The following is a 24,502-nucleotide window of genomic DNA, read 5'->3' on the forward strand; positions in this document are numbered from 1 at the left end:
GGGCTTCAAACAGAGTTGCCTTGATGCTCGTGTGATAACTGTTATTGTAAGAAAACTCGACAAGGGGTAAGTGGGTATCCCATGCCTTACCAAAGTCGATCACACAGGCCCGCAGCATGTCCTCCAGGGTTTGGATAGTCCTCTCACTTTGCTCGTCGATCTGCGGATGGTAGGCTGTACTCATGTCCAACCTCATCCCTAAGGCACTTTGTAGTGATTGCCAGAATCTTGAAGTAAACCTACTATCTCTATCAGAGATAATAGATATAGGGACACCATGCAGTCGTATGATCTCCTTTATGTATGTTCTTGTGAGTTTCTCCATCTTGTATGTTTCCTTGATGGGCAGGAAGTGTGCGGATTTGGTTAATCTGTCAATGATGACCCATATGGTATCAAGCCCACCCGCTGTCTTAGGTATCTTAGTTATCAAATCCATAGTGATCCGCTCCCACTTCCACTCCGATATCTCCGGTTGCTGTAGAAGGCCTGAGGGCTTCTGGTATTCGACCTTGACCTTAGCACAAGTAAGGTATTTACTTACAAAGGTAGTAATCTCCGCTTTCATATTAGGCCACCAGTATGACTTTTTAAGATCCAGATACATTTTATCTGACCCTGGGTGGACAGAGTATCGAGTGTTGTGGGCTTCCTTCATGACCAAGTCTCTAAATCTACCGTGACGCGGTGTCCAGATTCGGTCCATGAGATATAAGGCTCCGTCACCCTTAACTTCCAAGTTCTTATACATTCCTCGCAGGGATTCTCCCGCCGCATTTTCAGGCTTCAACGCTTCGAGCTGAGCTTCCTTGATCTGTGCGGAGAGATGCGAATGGATAGTCATTGTTAACGACTTGACTCTTCGACCAGAATGTTCCTTCCGGCTTAGGGCGTCCGCTACCACATTGGCTTTACCCGGGTGATAACGAATTTCGCATTCGTAATCATTGAGTAGCTCAAACCACCGTCGCAGTCTCATGTTGAGCTCCTTTTGGTTGAATATGTGTTGTAGGCTTTTGTGGTCGGTGTATATTGTGCTCTTCGTACTGTACAGGTAATGTCTCCAGATCTTTACGGCGAACACAACCGCTCCTAATTCGAGGTCGTGCGTGGTGTAGTTGACCTCGTGTGTCTTCAACTGTCTTGATACGTAGGCAACGACCTTGCCTCATTGCATCAGAACACAACCAAGCCCCTGATTTGATGCATCGCAGTATACCACAAAGTCTTCTGTCCCTTCGGGAAGGGATAATGTCGGTGTGGTGCAAAGGGCTCGCTTCAGGGTTTGGAATGCCTTCTCCTGTTTCTCTCCCAAATCAAATGTCATGCCTTTCTGAGTCAATGTGGTGAGGGGTTTCGCAATCCGAGAGAAGTTCTGAATGAATCTGCGGTAGTAGCTAGCGAGGCCTAGAAATTGACGAATTTATGTAGGCGTCTTCGGTGCTGACTAGTTTTCAATAGCTTTGATTTTGGATGGGTCCACGTGTATTCCCTCTTCGCTAACCACGTGTCCTAAGAATTCGACTCTTCGGATCCAGAATTCGCATTTCGAAAATTTTGCATATAGCTTCTCTGATCGTAGGGTTTCTAGGACTTGTCGTAGGTGATTGCTATGCTCCTCCTTACTTCGAGAGTAGATGAGTATGTCATCAATGAAGACGATGACGAACTGATCCAAGTAAGGATGGCACACCCTATTCATTAAATCCATGAATAATGCGGGCGCGTTGGTCAGTCCGAATGGCATTACTACGAACTCGTAGTGTCCGTAACGAGTTCGGAAGGTTGTTTTCGGAACATCCTCCTCAAGCACTCGTAACTGGTGGTACACGGACCTAAGATCAATCTTGGAAAAGCAACTCGCCCTTTGCATTTGGTCGAATAGGTTGTCTATACGGGGAAGAGGGTAGCGATTTTTTACCGTCAGTTTGTTGAGTTCTCTGTAGTTGATGCACATACGGAATCATTCGTCCTTCTTCTTCACGAACAAGACTGGTGCTCCCCAAGGTGAGAAGCTTGGTCTTATGAAGCCCTTGCTGAGCAGCTCATTAAGTTGACCGGACAGTTCTTGCATCTCAGTAGGCGCTAGACGATAGGGCAATTTAGCTACGGGGGTAGCCCCTCGGATTAGGTCGATTCTGAACTCAACCTGATGTTTGTGAGGTAAACCTCGCAGTTACTCTTGAAAGACGTCGGGGAAATCCCATATGACGGGGAAGTCTTTTAGATCTTTCATTTTCTGGCTCGTATCGACAACGTGAGCAAGGAATGCGCGATATTCCTTATGCAAGTACTTCTGGGCTTGAATACTCGAGATGATGCGAAGGCTCATACTGGGTTTGTCTCCGTAGATTAACAGGGTTTCGCTATTTGGTAGATTTAGGCGGATGGCTTTGTTGAAGCATAGGATATCAGCGCGATGGAGACTCAACCAGTCCATGCCAACAATGACATCGAAACTCTTGATCGATACTGGGATGAGGTCGATTGGGAATGGATGATCATCTAGCGTGAGGGTGCAACCTATGTAGATTTCGTTAGAGCTCTCTGTTTTTCCGTTAGCCATTTCTATGACGAATGTTTCTTTTAGTGGTTGTTTGGATTGCTTAAGTAAGTGTTTAAAGTTTTGGTTTATGAAGCTTCTTTATGCACCACTATCGAATAAGACACAAGCATAAGAGTTGTTGAGAAGGAACGTACCCGTGACTACTGTGGGGTCCGCTACTGCTTCATTGTGGCCAATACCGAGTAGTCTTCCTGTTCCTCCCGTATTCCCGGCCTTCGGACAGTTTTTCTTGAAATGGTCAACTTCACCACAGCCATAGCAGGCCTGGCTCACTCCCGAACCGGATACTTGGGAGATAGGTTTGGGTTGGGATCTGCAAAACCGGACGGTATAGCCCTTCTAGTCGCAGTTGGTGCAGTGCAATTCACGGCAGGGGCCATTATGATGGAAGGGGCACTTGGGACACTTGGGCAGGTTTCCAACATAGGTTTTTGCTGGTACCGGGGTAGCAGGAGTGGTGGCAGCATAGAAAGCCACCATCTGTTGGTTTTTGGAAGAGGATTGAGCTTTCTTGTCCCTCTTTTTGTCCCACCGTTTCATCTTGTTGTCGGATGTCTTGGGCGATGCAGTGGCAGTTGTTGTTGCTGTTGATGGAGTGGAAGGAGTTTCATAATCAATCAACCTGTGGGCCAACTCCTTGGCACTGTCAAAGGTTGTAGGATGTGAAGATAGAACGTTTCCTCGATACGGGGGCACTAAATCCCAGATGTATCGTTCGATTTTCTTGCTTTCATAAGGGATCATTTTAGGGCACATAGCTACCAGGTCGCAGAACCTGGCTGTATAAGCCACTATGTCTGTCCCCTTCATCTTGAGGTTCCAGAGTTCCTCCTCAAGCTTCTGAACCTCACCTCTAGGGCAATACTCCCTTCTCAGTAGGTCCTTTAGTGTGTCCCAGCCCATGGCATTGGCTGTTACTAAAGAGAGTGAATTGACATGGCCATTCCACCATGTCAGGGCCCTTTCAGTGAAAGTGGCAGCAGCGGACTTTATTTTACTTTGTTCGGGGCATGAGCACATTTCGAATACAGCTTCAGTTCTTTCGGTCCATTGGGACAGAGCAAGGATTCCTCCGGTACCATTAAAAAATGTTGGTTTACAGTTCATGAAATCCTTATAAGTACACCCCTGTGTACATCTATGGATTTCGCCATGTATGGAGTTGGTGCCCATTCCGGCTCCACTAGCATCGCCCGAATTCATTTGGGTCATGGCTGCCGTCACAGCTGCGGTCACAGCTGTCTGAAACAGTACTGGATTGAACTTCGGAGAAGGATGTGGAGGAGGTGGGGTTTGAGTCACAGGTTTGCCTCTGTTCGGGCGCTTGCAAGGAGGCATCTTTTACTGAAAGTTCATAGAGATGATGACAATAGTAAGAGTCTATTGTAAGTATGATAAGAGTGTTTCATGAACTAAATTATCATAGCCCAATAGTTAGAGAGAGTCATAGCAATAGAGTAGTTAACTGCCAATTTTACTGGTATTAATGATGTAATATAAGTTTAGGAAAACTGACCTACCAGTAGGTCTTACATCAAACCATAAGGGAGAATGTTAGCAGTCTAGAGTCCTAATTAGAGTACTTTCAAAGTTAGGAATGTTTACAGACAAGTGCTCTACCAAGCATAGAAAGGAAAAAAGGCTAGTCCTTAAACAAAAGAGGGAGATAAGTGGACATCTTCTACTGGCGATGGGTATCCCTTGGGCGAACCCTAAGATCAGCCAGTTGGCGCACAACTTCTTGAAGATGTCTTTCATGTGCTCTCTGACGCGCCCGGGGTTCCCTGACTTCGGCTCGGGATGCAGCTAGCTGTTGCTGCAGAGCCTCATTGGTCCTCCTCGTCCTATCCATAGCTTCTTCCAGTTGGCAAATGCGAACAGTGTTGAGGTTAGAGCTGGCATCAACTTCCACAACTCGGCCAATAGCTGCTTGACCTTGCTCGACGTTCCTGGCAATCCTTCGGACCATGATGGGCAAGACTCGGTTTGCTGAGCCTCCCTCGCTTATGTTGTAGAAGCTTCAGTCTCCATTGAAAGGTAAAGGCTGACCCTGCTCATCGTTCCATTGGTTCAAGGTTATTGCCCACATGGGAGTGGGACCTTGAAATGTCGGACGCGGGTTAGGGTTTGGAGCTATTGGGGGCAGGTTGTTGACTTCTGGCTCGGAGTCGGAGCTATCCGAAAAGCCTTCGGCATGGTGATCATCCAACGGGATCGGGTGACATCTTATGGTTCCTCATCGTGCCATCCTTCATTGCCTTTGTTCGGATAATACGGATTGCCGAGAAGGTGGAAGCCAGCCATGCTATCTACGCGAGAATGGGGAAGGAAAGGTTAATAGACGTACTAATCTAGGATACTTATAAGATGATCGTTATTAGTCGACCCAATACTTGCATAGTGCATACCAATTACATGTAACCGAAGCAAGATAGTCCTTTGAATAAGCGACCCTAACTCCAGATCCCCAATCAAACAAGAACATGAAATGAAGCAGAGGTCACAGATTCTAAGTCTATAGCACCCTTGTCACATGTAACCGTGGTGTATCCACTTAGCAACTATTGCCCTACTAGTAATGACCCTTTTAGTTATCACATATGTAGTTAGTAGAAGGCAAAATACTCCTATAGTATTCTTGTTCTAACGTTCTTGTGGTAGTGTTGCTAAGTTTTTAGACTTGTTGCAACACCACAACCACTCTTAAGCACATGCTAGCCACTTCTAGAAAGATGTAGTTGATCATGCTACATCCACCCAGATGTGACTATATGTCTCTAAGCTTAATTGTGTTGTTCAACAATCTTAACACTTTTGTTCTGTTCTAGTATGATACTGACCCTTCGTATTGGTGAATGTGTATATATATATATATATATATATATATATATATATAAATATACTTAATTAAATATTTTAGTATTTAAAAGTATATATTCTTGGTCAGAGTGTTTTAGTCCCGAAGTGTTTATAGTTCATATATCTTTTATGGGTTGATTTACTTGATTCACTATAAACAATGCTCTGATACCAATCTGTCACACCCCAAAACCTGATAACGGCGGAATACGTTCTGGGGTGGAGGACGTCATGTACAGTATCATAACAATTGCATAATAGTAAAAACAAGCGACAACAACCATTACATTAATATAGTGATTATAAATACAAGCGTGTTCTGCACAGTTAATAGACATCAAAAGTATAAACAAAAATAAAAGATGAGTCTTGTATACGCTCCATCTTCTCAAAAGCTGCACCAGTACCTGTCTATCTTTAACTTGAGGATACAAGTTATTTTGAAAACGAGTATCAGCATAAAGCTGGTGAGTTCATAAGAATTTAGTGTCGTTGTTTGTATAAAAGTGTTTACAATCACGTAATGTAAAAGCTGTAATTACTGTTTGAGAATAGTAGAAACCCCTAGAAAATCCTATATTTTCCAGAATTGAGCATTTGTAAGTTAAATCCTTCGAGTGTGTAAAAGTATTTCCATTGAAACTTTCAGTTATAAAAATAAGGTAATGAATTTCATTCAAGTAACGTAAATGAGGAAAAGTATTGCCGGTTAGCTGTAGTAGTGTTGCAAACTTCAATTAGTAATATATATTTATTTACTTCGGGAAGTTAGCTTAAACTTTAAATCTTAGTGTGCTAATTTGGATATGGATGTGATCTCTCATGTAACCAAACTAAATGATAATAGAGGGTCCGATGACCTTCCCGGTCATATGTAGTGTACGATGTAGTGCCACCCCTAGGCCTAGTCGGCTCGAACTGTAGTTAACAGTAGGGATGTAATAGCGTCTGTCCTATATAGATCTATACATGTAGTGTTGCTTTCCTTCCGGAAAACTCTGGTCACATGGTAATTGCGCAGTAGAGTGCTGTATAGAGGGATAGTATGTTATATTCTGGATTAGTGTATTCTCTTGTATTATAGTATAGTAAATTTTAGTATAGTATATAGATTGTTCTCTCCAACATGCATTAACTTGTAATACTAGTTTTTATAGTGTGTATCATAGTAATAGAGGTAATGAGCAGTAGTCTTAACTATACCTATTATAGTTAAATAGTGTGTGGGATTGCAAGCCTTTGATTTACAAAGGTATTGAATAAGATGAAGACTTTCATATCTAACACAAATATATATGATATATAACTAAGAATTCAACGACAGTCGGATGGATAACAGTATACCCTAAGGCCACAATCAAACAAGAACAGGAAATAAGGCGAGTTATCGGTCCTAAGTCCTTCAAGTCTTACTTATATAAATATATTGGTGTAGATATAGTTTAAAAGAAGAGTAATTTAAAGCAGTTTGAAAATAATTTGATGACAATTTAACATAGAAAATGCATCTGATGATTATCTAAAACAGTTTTATTGACAAGTAGCTAAAAGTATAGAAAATCCTTTTTGGGTGCAAGTTATAAATCACATATGATTTGATACTAAAACTTGTTGCTATTAACTTGTATCCCCCCCCTCCCCCCCCCCAAAAAAAAACATGTAAAAACATTTGAAAAGGTTAATTAAGGGGTATGAACTCACCTGTAGTGAGTAGATCGGGTGGAAGTGCCGAATGAGCGTTTGGTGTCAAGTAAAGACTTGAACACACTCTATGACCCTAGTAACATATGAAGACATATGTGTTACAAGTAATTAGTGATTAAGACACTAATTAAACACATATAAACATCCAAATGCGAAGAAAAACTCTTTGGTCAAGGGCTAGGAGGTTATTGGGCTGCAAGGAAAGAGTGTTAGGCCTCACTATGGAGTTTACTCCTCAAATAATCACCTTGGGTGAGTTTACGGCCGAGGGACCACTTCCCCCATGAGTGTACGGTCGTAAACTCATGGGAGGAGTGTATTTGTGTGCTTTCAAGTCTCTTGTATCACTAGGAAGGGTTCCAAGGTAAATTCCAAGGCTTAAGGGGTGTTTAGGGTTCAAAAGGGGCACTCCCTTGGAGTTTGCGGTCCTAGGACCTCTCCTTGGGAGTTTACGGTCGTGAACCCCATGGTTTACAGCCGTAAGCTCTTGAACACACCTTATACGTTGATTTTGAGGTCCTTAGCTCACTCCTACATGTTTCTAGGTGAAGGTATAATGCTAAATAGGGGTTTTAGGGCTTGATTTGCATAGTTTGAGGGAGTTTACGGCCTAAGAATGTTCTTGGGCCATAAACCCTCTTTCAAGCCTCCATACTTGGTGTTTAATATCTAAAACACTTCAAGGTTAAGTTCTAAGCTAGTTTCTAAGCCTAAGGAAGGGATTTGGGGCATTCTTGGCACATTTTTAGGGGTTTACGACCTAAGAGTGTTCTTGGGCCGTAAACTCCTTGTTCTTGACCTTCTTGGATGATTTTCAAGCTATTTTGACATGTAATGAGTTTTAGAACAATCTACGCTAAGAGAACTTACAGTTTGGGAGCTAAAACTTGCGGATTTTTCGAAGAATCGGGCCTTGAAGAGAGAGAGAGAGTAGAGAGAGTGACTAGAGTGGTAAAAAGTTCCATTTATTGCCCACTCAAGCCTTATATAGGGGTTGGGTTTGTGGCCAGGTAGGAATCTACCCGATACTGACGTTAAACGGGGTTTAAATTTTTACTCGATTAAATGGTCGTAATCAGGCTTAGTCGTAAACTATAATTTTTCTAAATAAATTTTGAGGGTATCACTCGTGCTTTATTTATTTCATATCGACACTAAAATAAAATAAAATATTAATTGGTTTGTCTAGCCCAAATTTTAACGGAATCTTAATAATAATAATGAAAATAAAATATTCTATTAACGGAAACGGGTTACAGCGACGGAATAAATTTTGGGTTGTCACACATACGCTATGTGTCAACACCAGGCGAAGCCTTGGTGCCTACGCAAGGTCATGACGCAAAGGTTAATTTCACAAAGTGAAGACACCCTAGACAACTTATAAATAGAGCCAAAAATCACTCCATTCTTCACACCTTTCAACTCCATTATCTCCCAAACCCTCCAAGGTCCCAAGACCTTTTCCGTAACGCTTCCTAATTGTTAGGAGAGAGTCCTGGAGCGCCAAAAAGCTCTAAGAAGAAGAGCTTTCAGCTTAGAAGTTATGCCCGCGTAGAGCTCGGTTCCTCGCTAAACCCCTTGTAAGTGAGTTATGCTTACCCTACTTTAAATATAATTTATATTTAAGTTCATTATCGTTATTATGAACCTATAAACAAGATTTAACACTGATTCCAAGTCGCTATACTAATTGATCTACTTATGGGGATGATGTCTAGGCTGTGATTTAGTGAGGTGTTTAAAGTGGGCTTTTCAAACAATATACTTTGCATAGCAAACGGACCCTACCTCCAATATGATCCTACCTGGTTATTCTTTACTTGATAGATCTTGAAGTAGACTTTAAGTTAATGATGAATCTAGACTTATAATTAGTCGCAATTAATAATAGACTAAAACTTAGTGATAATGATACTAGGTTTCGTCAAAGGAAAAGACAATTTCTAGAAGCAAAGCGCTGTCCGAGTTTCAAGTCGTCACTTTAACAAGTGAGTGTATAGTCCCTTTCACGAACCTGATTAAAGTGTTAAATATATTTATGTATGAAATATTTGATATTGCCAGAAAGACGTGTTAAGAGCATATCTAAAAATTAATGATGATTTAGGATACAGAATAAACCTAAATTAATTAATATGAATATTAGGTAGTATATTCTTATGACTATGGGTGAGATATACACAGAGGGTAAAACTTTAAAATTTGTTCCTAGTCCGAGAGTTTGGAGTGGGCATAGTCATTTGTCATTGATCCGAAAGCATGGATTAGACATATCTGATCCGAGAGTACGGGTTAGGTAAGGCTGTTAATTTTAGATCCGAGAGTATAGATCCAGTCATTGTGAGGATCAACGGGGTGGGGTAAAATTTCTTATATGAGGTGAAATTGTACATTGCGAGTTCTAATATATATATATATATATATATATATATATATATGTGTGTGTGTGTGTGTGTGTGTGTGTGTGTGTGTTTGTGGGATTGAAATCACTATGCACTCACCAGGTTTCTCAACCTATCCCACTAAGTTTATTGTATCACCGGTAGCTATATGAAAGATACATTTTGCTGAGAGATTCAATGAGTATTAGGCCACTAGTTTAATTACTATAAGGTTTGTAATACTTCGTTATACTTATGTTTCTGTATTGACAATGACATACCAATACTTTAAATAAAAATACATTTCTTCAGAAATGTTTTGATAACATCTTTATCATGTTTTCTGGGAACAAATTCTGCAATACTATTTTTAAAAAAGGATACTCTGATTTTTAAATAAGCCTAAACAAATCAGTCTTTTATGGCCGTGAAAATAAGGATGTCACAACTTATATGTAGTCTGAACGTATAGTTGCACGGTTTATAGGTATATATATTTTATATAAGTTTTATACACACTTATATACTAATTACACAAACTATTTTTGTTATAAAACTTATATTATTGTTGTTATAAAACTTATATTTCAGTATAAATAAACACTTGTAAACATCAAACCTACTTGTACGATTTAAAAATACGATTATGCATAGGTCAGATAGTACTTATACACAACACACGTACTTGTACGGTTTACATGTACGAATACACATAACTGAGGTAAGCACTTATGCACGGTAAACAAATTCTTTTTGGCTATAAAAATACATGTTTATATAACCTAGATATGCAATTATATATTAAAAAAACATACTTTTGTTATAAAAGTATACAACATCGAAACCTATGAACTCACCAACTTTATATTGACATATTTTCAAAACACATGTATTCTTAGGAACAAAAGAAACTAGAATAACACACACACCTAGGAACACTCATGGGAGTATTTGTTATCAATCACAATTACATACTTTATGTATTTAAATACCTACCTGTTAAGGCATTTATCGTATTTTTGATTATCTAGTGATGGTAAAAGTAATATTATGTATTTGTAGAATGAGGACAATATAATTTCATTTTGAAAAATTAATCGAAGTTTGTATTTCATATTAGTTTTTTACTGTTCAATGTATGCAATGATTGTGGTCCATAAATACGTCGTACAGCCCAACGTTTTCACCGCCGTCAGCTGGGGGTGAGAAAAATATCTTAAATGTGAATTTCATGATATTATAAGTTATTCAGTGATATTTAACCAGTTATCTCTATTGGATTAGGTGTCTGAGCTCATAACTATAATTGCTATGTACTTGACTCGATAGTAGCATGGTTATTTTGGGTTGCCTTCACCGGAGCAACTTGACAGGGTGGATATTTGAGAAATATGTTATTTGTGATTTATTAATATATATTATATGAATAATATATTAATTGAGAAATCATATTATTTAATTAGTATTTAATTTTAAATTAATTTAGTGATCAAAAGAGACTGATTAAATTTGCGTGGACTGATTAAGTAAATCAGTAATACTTATAGTTTGGGCTAATTATCCATGTTGATTAGGTATGGGCTAAACATATATGAAAGTCCATGAAGGTTTAATCCAAAGGGCTTATGAAATATGAAGATTCATGGTGAATTAGGGTTTGCATGGAAGAAACCCTAGCGATGCCACACTATAAAAGTAACCCCTTAAAATCCTAAAACCGGCGAAGGCATCCTTTACATAATCGATTTTGTTCTTCCTAGCCTCTCTCTCATAATCCTCCTCTTTCTTTTGGTGTTTGTGACACATTAGAGGCATCAAATTTGAGGTGCTAAGCTTTTGAAAGGCCAAGAACTACAAGCTACAAATAAGAGGTATTCTTCTAACTAGGTTTTCATGTTGTACATCTCCAATTGCATGCTAGTTAGGGTATATGCATTGGAAAATGAAATTACATGTATAATTAGAGAAAAATTATATCCAAAGCATCTAGGGTTATATGTGCACCATACGTAGGTTATAGTACTTAAAACCCAACAATGGTATCAGAGCCTAGGGTGTTTTCTGTTATATTGATGCATTGGTTGATTTTCAAAGCTGAAAAAGTCACATTTCTGGTCTCTGACTGATGGACTCGACGAGTCCAATTATTTGAGTTGACGAGTTCACTCACACACTGACAAATCAACGAGTTCAGTGCCTGCACTCGACGAGTAGGATCTTTTGCTTGTAGATTTTCTAGTTTTTTTTTTTTGCCAGAATTGGATTAGGATCATTACCACAAAATGTTGTATCATAATTTTTTGTTTCTTTATAGGGTGATGATTATCCTTATCTAATTAAAATACAATTATCAAATTTTAAGATAATAAGTTGATTATTTGTATTATTTGATTTGAATTGCCTTGCTATGAGAGTTAAATTAGGTCAATTTGGTAAATAATAACTTATACGATAATTTTATTAGTTAAATTTGATCTAAAGGTTTCTTGAAGAGTTTCATAACTTGTCCTCAAGTTATAAAATATGAAAAGTCTCATTCATGAAACTTTAACTCCTTAAGTTATGGAATTCAAGAAGTTTTGAAGAGTTTCAAAACTTGCCCTCGAGTTTTGGAATTTGAAAAGTCTCATTTATGAAACATTGAAATTCCAAACCCTATAATTTTAAATGTTTAAAATTCAACCCTTATACTATTATAACATTCAAAGTTTAATACTTATATATATATATATATATATATATATATATATATATATATATATATATATATATATATAAGACAATTCAGTCTTACCGTTAGTAGTCCTCATTCACAAAGTCGATCTATAAGAGGGGTATAAGGAAACTGCCTAAAAAATGTTGGTTAAATGGGTGTCCACTCTCATCCACCACTTCCTTCATTGGTAGATGGTCGTTATCCAAATGGGTAGGATAGGACATTAATTATCATTAAAAAGTATAATGATAATTATAAAGTAACTAAATGTTTTATAAATTCCCCATCTTAGTTACTTTAGGGAAAATGTGAAAATGGTGTTATTCCATGAAATTGCACTTTGCACCTTACCAAGTCATTAGTGGAGCGTATGTGGTTAACCGGCACACTAATTTAGGACTAGCAAGGGTGGCAAAATGTTTGTCATGGATCAATGGAGTGTGTGTGGTTAACCAACACATTGACTAGGTGATAAATGGCATCAAGAGTACCGAACACATTTGCATGGTTATTCACACCTTGTTTGTGATCCTCGGTATCCCAGTCACAAACTTGAAGGGCACAATCAAATTTAAACATGCCATTGAAAAGTTGAATGAATCTCAAAAGAATTTAGGAATTTTAGTTCATTTAAAACTTAATACTCTTTTTCGTTTTTTGTGGTGGAAATTGGTAAATCGTCATTTACCTACCTTCAAATATTTTGCAATTGGATTACAGCATCCCTTTTCCGAATTGTGAAATATTATGTTGGGTCCTAGACTTAATATTTCATTTGGGTAATATGTTAAGGATTCTTATCTAATCAAAACTTTTCCTTTCTTTTCAGATGTCTTCCAACACCGCTTCTGGCTCCAACCCCTCCAGTTCTTTCTCCCTCATGAACTTGTGTGGGAGGGTCATTTTCGATGGATCGAATTTCAATGACTGGATTCGGAACATTCGGATGGTCACTCATTACCAGGACAAGGAATATATCCTCAATAAAGAGCTTAAGGAGGTGGATGAAACAACTTCTACTTCTGAAGAGGTTGCTGAATATAGGGCTCATGAAAAGGACGCGACAAAGGTGTCGTGTATCATTCTTACCAATATGAAATCTGAACTCCAAAAGTCCTATGAGGACTACCATCCATTCGAGATGCACCAAGACTTGAGGGAAAGGTACCATCAAAGTGCTCGACAAGAAAGGTATTCAATCATTTCCTTCATGATAACAACAAAAATTGTTGGGCTGAAGATTATTTTGAAGTATTGCGTCTTTGGGTTCGATAGTTTATTTATTTTATATTTCGGTTTGGGCCTGTCCAACCGAGAGCCCTTTATGTTTAATATATAAGTATATGCTTGCATGCATATTAGGGAAACGATTTTAGAGAATAACGATTGATACGATAATTCTAGAGCGTAACGATAGTATTTCCAGATTTCTTTAATCGTTCTTGTAACCTACCAATCCTCTACAGTTGATGTTCTTAATCGAGCTCTTCTGAGGATTTTGTTTTAATCATTCGACTCGTTTGATTCACACTTGTCTCGTTCTTATTTTCATGTTCTTACAGTTTTATATTTATTTGCCTGTTTGAGATCTAATCGATCTTCATAGATTTAAAGGTTTTAAATCTCATCAATTGGTATCAGAGCAGGAGGCTGTGTAATCGATACACATCTTTTTTGTGAAAAGGTTTCAATTAGGGTTTTTCCGCAATTATTGATATTTATTGAGCCGTCATCTCATTATTGACGTATCTCGATATTTATTGTTTTTCCCTAATCTGCTTTATTACAAGTCTGATCTTTGAACAGGTTTTTTCGATCATAATGGACGAGACGCAATCAAATCCTATTAATATTTCCAACAGCATCGGTTCGACGACAAAGATTCCAATCTTATACACCCATGACTATGAAGTATGGGCGCATCACTTCGAAGACTACGTAATTGGATCTGAGGATAATGGGTACCTCATATGGGAAGCCATCATTAATGGACCGTTTTCTCATTCTGCAACGTCCAGGATTATTAAGACACAAAAGGAGTACAATGATCTGCTGAAGGAAGTTAAGGATATTGCACAAGACGAGAAGGACAAATTCCAGTGCAATATCAAGGTGTTAAGGTTAATCAGATTTGCCCTTCAGTCCGACACCTTTAGATTGGTCAGCTCATGCACGACGGCAAAGGAAGTTTGGGATAGACTTCGCGAACTGTACTCTACAGACGAAGATCTTGAACATTCTATCCAAACCTTGCTCTTATCTGAGTTTGGAGAATTCAGGCAAGGAGCCGAAGAAACAGTGACCCAGACGTTCGATCGCTTCAATCATCTTCTCAGCAAGATGATCAAACATGACATTGAAAGGAAGCTTATCGAGCAGAAGGTTACTTTCTTAAATGGTCTGAGGTCTGAATGGAGAGCAGTGGTGTCTACAGTCAAAGCCCATGAACAGTTTAAATCATATTCTCTGGCGAAACTGGTGGGTATTCTCAAGTCCCAGGAGAAGATAGTACTGCAGGAAAAGAACGTTGTGTCAAGCCTTGGTTCGTTGGCCCTTCTATCAAAGAGTAAAGCTGTGATGGAGGATGAAGACCTTAACTTGGAAGAGTATGACCTCAAGTCTGAGGATTATGCTATGATGGTGTCTAACCCCAAAAGGTTCATAAAGAAGAGATTCCCCAGCAATAAAAATCGAAACTGGCAGGGGAGTTATAGTTCAGAAAAAGTCAACAATGAACCGAAGGTTGAAGAGGCCAAGAAGGAACCGAAGGTGGACGACGATTCCGAAGTAAGCTGTTACTACTGTGGTGGGAAAAACCACTATGCTAAAGATTGTGTCCTTAAGAAAATGGCAGAAAAGGATGATGGAATGGATGAGGAAGCTGTGTTGCAGAAAAGGTTGGATGAGTTGAGAAAGAAGAAGTCTACCGCTAACCCTTCTATTAATGCTCTTATTGTGCAGGGTTCGGTTGCTGATGACGAGTTCGGTAGCACTGAAGTTTGGTCTACTGACCCAGAAGACGATGAAGTGAGGAATCCTACCCATGGAAAGGCTTATGTGGCAAAGGAGGAGAGCAGTGGAGGAAGATGCTTCATGGTATCTGATGTATCTCAGATGAGAGGATACAACACCGATGGAGGAAGCGATGAACCGAAGGTGCAGGAGGACATGTGCTTTACGGCCAAGCCACTCAGCCAACAGTTCAATGAGCTTGATGAACTGATAAAGAAGGTACAATCGGTTTTTGTTTCATTTAAAGTACCACAATCTTCATATGAGAAAGAACTTAAAAATGTTAATACAAGAATTTCTCATCTAGATAGTAGCTTAACTCAAACTCGAGTCACCAATTCTAACCTAACTGATCAATTAAGCAGGGCGACGTCGAAGAGTGAGGAGCGGCGCATGTGGATCGAGTTGAAGGAGTCTGAATTAGTTAAAATTAAAGACAAAAATATTTATTTACAAAGAGATAATTTAAAGTTGTTAAAACAGCGGAATGTTTTTTGTTTAATTGCAAAACGTCTTTATTTTAATATTACTCAACTTCACTTAGACTGCGAAATAGGCCAAAAGATCCATCGCATGATTTTGCCCTTCCTGGAATTTAAGGAGGATGAAATTGATGCCGAAGCTTATAACTGTGAAAGTGTGATATCATCTGATGATGTTAATCCGACCTACATGTATGGACTGGACAAAATTGAATCTTTCATCAAATCCAAGGACCACAAGAATATGCTTAAAAACCTTTTGGATGAAAATGATAGACTTAAACTGAGAACCGAAACCATACAAAAATTTGACTCTTTAAACGCCAATGTAAGCTCAGAAAACAAAATTGATGTTGAAAATGCATCTGAGCTTAACGAGGACGACAACATGAGTGAAATTTCTGTAGAGGACACGGTTGACTGCTCAGAATTTGTAAAAAGCGAACCTGAAAACCACAAGAATCTAATTTCTGAAAATTCAGTGGAGTTCGCTCGATTGTCCCAACAAAAGTCCCCAATCTTAGTAGAGAAAGAAGTTGTGTATCAAAAGGTCAGGACTACTCCAAATCAAGTATACAAGGTCACTGGAGTAACCGAACATCAGACAGCTGAACTCACGGCTATTGTGAACGAAGACAATGCTAATGGCTGTGATGAGTTCTTCTTGACGGCTCCAATCGATAATGTTGATGAAACAGTAGGCCTGTCATAAAGAACTTCCTGGATGAGTAAAGGTAGATACATACCTGAACCCTTGAATAAGCCAGATAATTTCGACGAGCCAAGCACCAGTGGTACGAAAGACATTCCTAAGAAGGATGAAAGTTCGGCAAAAGAAGAAGTTCCCTCTACTCCCTCGGTTCAAAGTAAAACTCCTTCAGTTCAAAAGGAACCAGCCAAGGAGAAACCGGAAACGAAAGCTAATGTTCATCATCAACCAAAGCAGATGAGGAATAAGAAGCGAGAAAGGAACCTAAGATACAGGAAGAATCTCTCTGAAAGGAGACAATTCTGGCAATCCCAGAATGCATACTTCTCACATCAAGACAAGAATCTGAAGTATGAAAACAATCCTGTTGGAAAGCCTGAGAGCCACACTAACCGAAAGCAAAGATTCGGTTCAAAGAACGATTCCAACCGAAAGCAAACGTTCGGTTCTGAAGTTAAAAGAGAACAAAACTCTAAGGTCCATCCCTCCAATGATCAAAAGCAAAAGGGTCACCTAGAGTCTCAAGCCAAGAAGTCGTCTCAATCTAAACCCATTTCTTCTAGTTTTTCTAATTCTTCTACGTCCACCAATTCATCTCCATCTTGCTCTAAAGCTAATTCTGTTCGTTCTCAAAAATCTCATTCGTCAGCTGAACAAAAGGGCAAACAGAAGGTTAATGAACCCAAACCAGAGTCCAAACCGAACGCACCCAATCCTAATAAAATAAAAGTATTTACCATTAAAAAGAAAGATGAAACAACGCTTATAAAATGAACATATCTAGTTGACATCTCTCTTACTATTCCAGTTCCCATGAAAAGCTCACGTGGACCCAAGAAACTTTGGGTTCCTAAATCTGCTTAACTTTTGCAGGTTATAAGTGACGAGCAGTTCGACGAAGAATGGTACATCGATAGTGGCTGCTCACGTCACATGACAGGGAGGAAAGAGGAGCTCAGGGAATACAGATCTCTTGCAAATGGTGGCGATGTCAAGTTTGGAAATAATTCTTTCGGCACCATAAAGGGATACGGGATGATAACAAATGGTGACTTTACTATAAGGAAGGTGGCTTATGTAGAAGGACTCCAACACAACCTCATCAGTGTATCTCAGCTTGTTGGAGGTACAGGTCTCAAAGTCTCATTCGATGATGAAGGTTCTGAAATCATAGAAAAAAAGACAAAGAAAGTGATTCTCAAGTCGGAGCGAAAGGGTGAAATGTTTCCTCTAAACCTTAAACCCATCAAAGGAAACCCAGCTATATGCCTGTTATCAAAAGCTCAATTTGACGAAAGCTGGTTGTGGCACCGAAGACTCTCTCATCTCAACTTTAAAGATATCAATCGACTTGTCACTGGAGGTCATGTTAGGGGTCTTCCATTGCTCAAGTTCGACAGAGATCATTTGTGTGCTGCATGCGAAATGGGAAAGCAGAGTCGTCAAAGTCACCCATCTGTAATTAACACAAAAATTGTTGAATCACTCGAATTACTTCATATCGATTTGTGTGGTCCTTCATCTATCGAAAGCATTGGTGGTAGCAAGTATATTCTTGTTATTATTGATGACTTTTCACGATTTACATGGGTGTTCTTTCTAAAGCTCAAATTTGAAGCGACTCATAAGCTGAAAATGTTCATCAAGCAGATTGAAGTTCAGCTCAAGAAGGTCGTTCGAAACATCAGAAGCGACAATGGTCTTGAATTCAAGAACAGGGAGTTTGAAGAGTTTCTTGCAGAAAAGGGAATTAGTCACAACTTCTCAGCTCCCTACACACCACAACAGAACGGAATTGTCGAAAGACGAAACCGATCTTTGTGTGAAGCTGCCCGAACTATGCTTAGTTTCGCTTCCTTACCTCTTTATTTTTGGGCTGACGCTATTTCTGCTGCTTGTTTTACACAGAACAGGTCCTATCTCAACAAGCGATTCACGCTCACACCTTATGAGATTCTAAACAACAGAAAGCCCAATGTGAAATTTTTCCATGTGTTCGGCTCACAGTGTTTCATCTTTAACTCTAAAGAACACCGCAACAAGTTCGATGTCAAAGCCGATGAGGGAATCTTTCTGGGCTACTCTCTCACATCCAAGGCGTACAGGGTCCTAAACAAGCGTTCGAGAAAAATCGAAGAGACATACTACGTGACCTTTGACGATAGCTATGTCAAAAAGCTACAGGCCAAAGAAGATACCGCTGGGGAAATCTTTCCTCAAACTGGCCAAGTCACAGTCTCGATCGCTAACTTATACGATAAATTTCTGGAGCTCTTTGATGAACCAGAGAAAGCCTCTATCTCAGAAGCAGGTGCAGCAGACAACAAGGTTGACCACATGAAGCAGATTGTCGAAAAAGCTACAAGGAGAATGCATGAAGGAGGATCGACTACTGATGACCCTCCATCCAACAATGCTTCAGTCGAGGGGGAGCCAAGCTCAAACGTCGAAGGGGAGCCAAGCTCACATGTCGAGGGGAGCCGAGTTCTACAACTCCAACCGAAGGTACTTTTCCAACCGAAGGTACCTCTCCAACCGAAGGTGCTTCAACGCCTGAAAGCTCAGCACCACAAGAAACCCCTGAACCTCAAGTTTCTCAAAGCTCATCAATCGAGGGGGAGCATAATGATATGACGCCTGATAACGATAGCCAATCTGAGCCAGAAGAAATGATCAATGCTGAACTAGACCCAACCTTTGATCCGAATTACCCTCCTCTTACCAAATGGACTAGAGATCATCCTATCTCGCAAGTAGTTGGTGATGTATCTGAAAAGGTTCTGACCCGTTCACAACTGAAGGCAAAACAGACATCCTTATTTTCAAAGGTTGAGTTTTGTATGTTTAACTCATTCGTATCAAAAGTTGAACCGAAGACAGTTAACACTGCCCTCGATCACTCTGACTGGGTTCAAGCAATGCAAGACGAATTGAACGAATTTAAAAGGAACAAAGTCTGGCGCCTCATTCCAACTCCTCCAGATGCTTCGGTTGTTGGTCTCAAATGGGTCTTCAGGAACAAAATGGACAAGGAAGGTAATGTAATAAGGAACAAGGCTCGTCTGGTGGTAAAGGGATACTGTCAGGAGGAAGGGATAGACTATGAAGAGACTTTTGCTCCTGTAGCTAGGCTAGAATCTGTTAGAATATTTCTGGCTTATGCTGCTCACAAAAACTTTGAAGTTTTCCAAATGGACGTCAAGTGTGCATTTCTCAATGGAGAACTCGAAGAAACTGTATATGTTGAGCAAACTCCTGGGTTCGTGAACGAAAAGTATCCAAACCATTGCTATATTCTGGATAAAGCTGTGTACGGCCTCAAACAAGCTCCGAGAGCCTGGTATGAAACGCTAACAAAATTTTTAAAGATGTCTAAATTCAAACAAGGTTCGGTTGACCCAACCTTCTTTCGCAAAAAGTAAGGTAACCACCTTATGATAGTTCAAATTTATGTCGATGACATCATCTTTGGCTCCACGAATCCCAGCTTAACAGCTGAATTCAGAAAGCTGATGGAGACTAAGTTTGAAATGAGCTCAATGGGTCCTATTAACTTTTTCCTTGGTTTAAATATTAGACCGGGACCCGAAGGCATCTTTATCAATCAGGAAGCTTACACGAAGAGTCTCCTAGCAAAGTTTGGTAGGATGGGAGACTCAAAAGTCAAAGTCCCAATGGCATTCGGCACCAAGCTAACTCCATCTCTTGACAAACCGGCTGTCGATATCACGCTCTATCGTCAAATGATAGGCTCACTAATGTATCTCACTGCTAGCAGGCCTGACATCATGTTTTTTGTGTGTTATTGTGCTAGGTTTCAGGCAAACGCACGCGAACCTCACATGCTTGCAGTGAAGAACATCTTACACTATCTAAAGCGAACTGCCTCCTTAGGTCTATGGTATCCTTCCAACTCAGGCTTCTTTGTTCAATCCTATTCTAATGCTGACCTTGGAGGATGTGGACTCGACCGAAAAAGCACAACTGGTGGCTGTCAGTGCCTTGATGGGAAGTTGGTCAGCTGGCAGTCCAAGAAAAAAACGTGTGTGTCCTTGTCTACTGCCGAAGCGGAATACATTGCCGCTGCATCTTGCACATCACAAGTAATTTGGATCCAGAGTCAACTTCGAGACTATGGACTCAATATGAAGAAGATCCCACTATATTGTGACTCTGAAAGTGCAATTAGGATCTGTCATAACCCAGTGCAACACTCTAAAACCAAACACATAGCACTGAGGTATCACTTTATCAAAGATCACGTGGAAGATGGAAACGTCGAAGTTCACTTCGTAAGGACCACTGATCAACTGGCTGACGTCTTTACCAAAGCTCTTCCTGAAGCATCATTCAACAGAATACTGCAAGGGCTAGGTATGATGGAATCAGAGTCAGTACCTCACACTACCTCTCAACCTCAAACGTAAGAAGCGAAACCAACTGAACGTTCGGGTTCGGTTAAACCATGTGTCTCGCTCATCTCTTCAAAGGTAGTTTTTCTCGGTTGTATATTTCTTGTACAATTTTGTTTTTCTTTGTGTTAAAAGTATTTTCCAATTGCATGTCTAAATTCCTTGGTTTCTTAAAATTTACCAAAACCGAAGCCTACTGAAGGTTCGGGTTCGGTTTCTCAAAATTTTCCAAAAACGAAACCAACCGAAGGTTCGGGTTCGGTTTTTCAAAATTTTGTTGAACCGAAACCAACCGAACGCTCGGGTTCGGTTTTTCAAAATTTTCTGGAACCGAAACCAACCGAACGCTCGGGTTCGGTTTTTCATATTCTTTTCCAAAGTTTTTTTTAAGTCTATTTTTTTTCTTACTTATTTTTTTTATTCCTTTTATTTTCTTTTATTTTTGTGTGTTCGTTCGTTTATGGGGATATAATTGCTGAATTACTTAAGTGTCCCTAGAAGCATGCTGCTGTATGTGCCCCAAGCCTCATAAGATTTTGAATAATAGTCTTTATGACCTGGTATACACAAACCTTGTCTTCCCAATAAGGCTAACACATTTATTCTAATCGTGAGCTACCTCGCTCTCTTCTCATATGGGTTAAGAGTTTCCTGCTTGGTCCTTATTTTCGCAGCAGAGGTATTATTATCTTCTTACACCATCTCCATTTTATTTCTCCACTACATTCGTTTCATCAACGTAACCCTTGAGACTCTCAGAAATTACCACTGAAGTTTATGGTTACACAACATTTGTGTTTATGATCTTAGCCTCGTGCGACTACGAGCTAAGTGAAACCCAAAATTCACCAAAGGATTGATGAATGTACCCTAATGAAATCTCAAATTTTCTTTTGTGTGATTCCTATGAAACTGTTAAACGCCATAACATTTCTTCCCTTGGGATCCTGTTTTTATTTTTCTCTGAGATTTTATAATTTTCCAAGCCAATTTAATATAAAATTCCAACCTACTTGTTCCACAGGCTACACCGGTTTCACAAGTACTTTGTTCACTTTCTTTCTTATTTCAAGAATAGAATTGCTGAATCAAAGCGATAGCCACCCTTATTTAGCCTAATTAAAAGAAGCCTTTCAACATTTATTAATAAATGTTTGATCGTAATTCAACGGGAATCCACACTAACACTTTAAGGTCTCTCTTGACCTTGAAGGAAGAGATTCGTGCCTGGGATCATCAGTTTCGTGTCATTATTGACATCACAGAAAATCCTTAAAAGAGTTGCTTTATTTCTTTTTCTTTTACACTCTTTGCACGAAAATCTTTGATTTTCCAAAATTCTGTTACTAATTTTTACAGGCTGTATTATTAATTGGTGGTTAATTATGAAGTTGTGGTCAAAAACAATACACGTGGGTATTTAATTCAAAATATGCCATTTAAAAAAAAAATAAGACACAAGGTTGCTGACTCGGCGGGAGTTAAACGGATTAAAATTCAAACGACGGTAAAAAGGGGGCGTGTGTGAATTTGAAACGCCCTTACTTTTACTGACATTAAGGACGCGTGTGCGAAATCCAAGCGACATCCTTCTGGCATTTAAAGGCGCGTGAGGATTTGAACCGGTTTTCTTCTGAAACGGCGCTTGTTGGGTAGCGTGATCCTAGGAATCTGACACTATCTCTCCTACGTGATCATCTCATAGAAGATATGAAACGATTTTTCTCTCTCCAATCCCTCACTATAAAAGGTAGTATACACTCTCATTTACCTTTTTACTGCTTCCGGATTTTCTTCAGAGCAAAAACTCCCAAAAGCTTCACTGTTCATCTTCTTCTTCTAATTCATTCAACAATGGCGGAATCATCTTCAGTGCATGCTACCTCACAAATCCTTCCTATTCGTCCGCAACAATGCCTAGTGATCGATCTCAACCCCCTGGCGTATGACTCCTACATGTCGCCAATCATCGAGTGCCTGAAGTACTCACAAATCGCACCGGCTCTATCCAGGATCGAGTCCGTGCCCATGGCATCTCTCTCGCAGGTTTATGCGACTACTTATTACGACAAAGCAGTTGAGCGGGTGTTCTTCGAGATTGCTGAACACAAGACCTCCATATCTCGACAACGTTTCAGCACAATGCTAGGGTTGGCTGTTGACCCCTCAAGAATTAATCCGGAGACGATTCCGGTTGGGTATCTGTACAATATGTTTTACAACATGGGGTACACAGAGGTCCTCACCTCCGTCGCTAAGTTCAAAAAGTCCTGCCTGCCGCCACAGTGGAACGGCTTGTTTACCGTCCTATTCAAGGGCTTGTCGGAACGGAGCTCAGGATCCGACGGTGCTAGTCAACTTTTCTTGTCAATAATGTACGCAGTCTACAACGGGGTCAACTTGGACTTTGGGTTGGTCCTCTGGCAACAGCTCGTCTAGAGCCTTTCTTCCTCATCACGACACTCTGAGGTGTCGTTGGCCCGGTTCTGGATTTTGATCACCAAGTGGGCGATGGACAAGTTCGACATTCCCACTCCTGAAGGTGCATCGATGTCTTCTATTGGTACGTTTCATACCAAGAAGATCATCATCTCGGATGCATCCAAATTCTCCTTCATTAGCTCTATTCCGGAGACAATGTATGGGAAGATGAACCTAATCATAGGGAATAGGAAATTGTCGTCTGTCACCAAGATTGGAGTTTATTCTTTATTGCTTAGTAATGGGTTAGAATTAGATTTGAATAATTGTTGCTACTCGTCCGATATGGCGAGAAACATTATTTCCTTTCATGGTTTGTATAAACAAGGTTTTATATTTTCATTTAATAATGAAATTCGTTCTATTAATGCTTTTTATAATGGTAAATTTTATTTAGAAGCATTGCCTTGTAATGGTATATATGAAATTGGGATGGGTGTAGACAACTTAGGAAATAATGTATTGCATATTGATTCGTCCAATGATTTAGACAAAGCATGCTTGTGGCATTGTCATCTTGGACATCTTAAGAAGAAGCACATAGCCCAACTCCAAAAGGCTAGAGTGTTGGAGTCATTTGACATAAAGTAGGATGACACATGTGAATCTTGTTTGCTTGGAAAGATGACCAAGTCACCTTTCACGGGTACTTGTGAAAGTTGTGAGGGTTTGTTGGATCTCATATACACCGATGTGTGTGGACCCTTCAGATCTGCCACAAGGGATGCTAACCGCTTCTATGTGACTTTTACTGATGATTACAACAGATATGGATATGTCCACTTAATCAAGCACAAGTCAGAAACCATTGAAAAGTTTAAAGTGTTTAAACATGAAGTGGACAATCAGCTGGGCAGGAAGATAAAGATGCTCCGATCTAATCGAGGTGGAGAGTATCTTAGTATCGAGTTCCACGACTACCTTAAGGAATGTGGAATTGTGTCACAATTGATGCCACCTAGGACACCACAACTTAATGGTATGGCTGAGAGGCACAATCGAACCTTGTTGGATATGGTTCGTTCCATGATGAGTCGAGCTTCGTTACCTTAGAGACTGTCGCTCATATCCTTAATCTAGTCCCAACTAAGAAGGTTGCCAAAACACCTCACGAATTGTGGACAGGGAATGTTCCCTCGTTAGCACAAATCAATTTTTGGGATTGTGAGGCTTTCAT

The sequence above is a fragment of the Lactuca sativa genome, chromosome 4 (genome assembly GCF_002870075.4).
Source record: "Lactuca sativa cultivar Salinas chromosome 4, Lsat_Salinas_v11, whole genome shotgun sequence".
NCBI classification, from domain to species: domain Eukaryota; kingdom Viridiplantae; phylum Streptophyta; class Magnoliopsida; order Asterales; family Asteraceae; genus Lactuca; species Lactuca sativa.